Source organism: Tuber melanosporum, assembly GCF_000151645.1.
Source record: "Tuber melanosporum whole genome shotgun sequence assembly, scaffold_125, strain Mel28".
NCBI classification, from domain to species: domain Eukaryota; kingdom Fungi; phylum Ascomycota; class Pezizomycetes; order Pezizales; family Tuberaceae; genus Tuber; species Tuber melanosporum.
Window position 1 is genome coordinate 134,864 of NW_003298783.1, and position 3,244 is coordinate 138,107.

Consider the following 3,244-nt stretch of genomic DNA (forward strand, 5'->3'; position numbering starts at 1 on the left):
TTAGATGAACCCCTAACTGTCGGGCATGCCAAACTCACCCGTGAAGTTACCAACCTAGTAGTGTAACTGTCCTGTCTTACTTGTACCTAAGCATCGGTTAGGTAGAAGCCAACTTTAATATATGTCAGGTTATTTTAGGCCATAATCGTTTGTATAGACTGAGATTGTCTAGAGAGGCTCAGTAATCTTCTTTTTATTTTTAACTATTAAGAACATGTTTAAGAAGATGGTAATGATATTATAGTAGGGATTCATTGTATAAACAATTGTATATTATTAAAATCTCATCTCTATTACCCGATGATATTTGTAAAGTTTATGATGAACTTCAATATTTATATTACAAGTCAGAGTTGAGCACTACTTCTAACTACTATACTTCTAAGTATCTTTACAGATTCTATATACAATAGTCCTCTGTTTTTACAAGTATGATCACAGTTTGACCATGAATTTTTTTATACTACATTTATAATCCTGGTAATAAAGCTTTTGGCTGTAGGTAATATGCATTTATCTTCCAACTGGCAGTCACTGATTTATAGAGTTGAATAGATATCTTCCTAAAACTTCACTCTTATTGACTATCATGTTAGTAGTATGTTCTGAATTCATAAAGTGGTCAACTTATGTGTTGAGCATCTATTTACGGTCCTCTCTGGAAAGTCTTCACACTCCTCGCTCACAACTACACAACTCCTGATCAATATAATAACTACCTCGATCTTGATCCTACCAAGTACAATCAAAGCTAGAGATAACTTGAATAACAAAATTTATACACTGTATAAACCTACAAATATGGAATATAATAAATTTTCTAAGTCTTTAGATATTCCCAAGTCTACTGTTTATTATTTCGTCAAAAGAGCAAAATCTAGGAGGGGAAACACTCAAGATACAAAAAGGGTTAGGAGATCAACCAAGATTACCGATGCTAAAAGAAAGATAGTGGAGTCATTTATCAATGCCGAGTCTCATTTATTATTACATGATATGACCAAAAATGTAAATATTGGTCTAAATAAGACCACTATGGATAAGATCATTTCAGAAGTTGATTTTAAGTTTCTGATATTCAGAAAAAGCCTTTTTGGAGGAAAGGACAAAAGGAGAAGAGAGGGGAGTTTGCTTGGAGAAGGAAGAACTGGAAGGAAGCATGGAATTGTGTTGTTTTTGTAGATAAAGCCACAATTTTTTATGATCCAAATTCTATTGGCAGAAAGGTCTGTGTTAAACCTGGATAAGAGGTGGAAGAAAAAAACTAGAAGCCTAGTTTTAAGTCTAAAAGAACTAGTATTGAGGTCTATACTTCAATCATGATAGATGGCAGGACTGAGTTAATTCTTATGAGAAAGAGAGGAAAGGAGGGAAGAACCAGTAAATGAGATAAACTTGTCCCCAATTTCCATAAATATACAACTAAAATCCACCAGCCATACCCCATCCCTTTTGTAGAAGGTCTGAATAGGCACTCTGATAACATCTGATATCTGCAGACAATGCCCCCTGGAATGGTAGTGGAAAAAATCGAAAATTGGAAGCTAACTATGGTTACTAAAAACTTCCTTGACCACGCAACTCACCAGATCACAACTCTATTGAAAACCCATGAGTACCCCTCAAAAGAACCCTCACGGAGCGATTTTCCAAACTAGAGAGCAGGCCTCATACTGCTGCTGAATTGTTTGAGGCAGTAAAGGTAGAGTAGGGATTAATTGCTCAAGAGAAGTTAGATAGATAGATAGATAAAATGCCTGAGAGAATGTTGGCTGTCCTGGATGCAGATGGAGGCTATACAAAATGGTAATAATATTTTTCTATCATCTGCTAGCTAGACTATTAGATTCTCTTTATATTAAATTCTCTACTTATTTTTTGAATTTTCGTGGTAAGGAATCATAGTAGTACTGTAGTTAGGTGGCAGTACAAAGACTTTCCGGACACGACTCTACAATGCAGGCTTAATAGAAAATGTGCTAACACTTGATGTCTATCGCTTATGAGGTATTCTTAATATGAGTAGTTTTGCCCTTGGTCTTGCTTATCTATAAGAGAATCACTGCTGAATAGATGTAACGGGGACTGCCTCTGGGAAGATGGATTCCAAGATTATGACAGCACCGAAATGAACTCTTCTGCAAAAGCAAACAAATATAATAAATGTCAAAAGTCTCAACAGTAGAGTTTGAAGAAACAAAACGGTAAAACTTAATATCATTAAGCCACAGCTTTTACTCAATTAAGTCCTGATCTTGAGAGGTAGTTGATTGCCAAAGTGGAGGAGAACTCGCAGATACTTAAGTAGATTTCATATACTACCAGCTGCTCTCCATCACTGCTCTGTATTCGCAAGCACCCAACTCCATTAGGCAGCCTAGCTAACCTCCATGGGTCGGACCAAAGATCCCCTGTAGTGAACTAGACTACTCTCGTGATTTGCTAACATCTACCCAATAGAAGTAATTTAGCCACCGCATTTAAAATGCAACTGCAGGAGTAAAAACTCTTGATATTATAGACATGTCAGTGGCAAGCTGCCATGCCTGAGTTGATGCGATACCAACTATGTAACCGGTATGGGTACTCGGTTATTGGTTTCGTTTTTATGTTTTGTTTTAAGTATCGTTTGATACTTGGTTTGTTTTAAGTATCGTTTGATACTTGGTTTGTTTTAAGTATCGTTTGATACTTGGTTTTGTTTTATGTTTTGTTTTAAGTATCGTTGGATACTTGGTTTGGTATCGTTTGATACTTGGTTTGTTTTAAGTATCGTTTGATACTTGGTTTTGTTTTATGTTTTGTTTTAAGTATCGTTTGATACTTGGTTTGGTATCATTTGATACTTGGTTTGTTTTAAGTATTGTTTGATACTTGGTTTTGTTTTATGTTTTGTTTTAAGTATCGCTTTGATACTTAAAGAGTTTTACCAAAGTGTATCGATTGATACCTTTGATTAGTTTCGTTCATGCTAGACATGAACAAATTTGTGTATTTAAAGACCGCCTGTTTCTACGATAGAAAAGGCAGACTTTGACAGACAGTATTTCAATATACTTGGTTGAACGGTTACTTCTTTGTTCCTCAGTACACCCTCGAAGCCTCCTTTAGTTCTCAGCTCTCGCCTCCTCTCTGGAAGAGCAGGCCACCTGCCAACTATCGTATCTTTACCGATAACGTGATTAGCACCTTGCGAACACGTTCATGCACTGTGGGAGATCCAGGCCTGCTTTCGTGACCCATC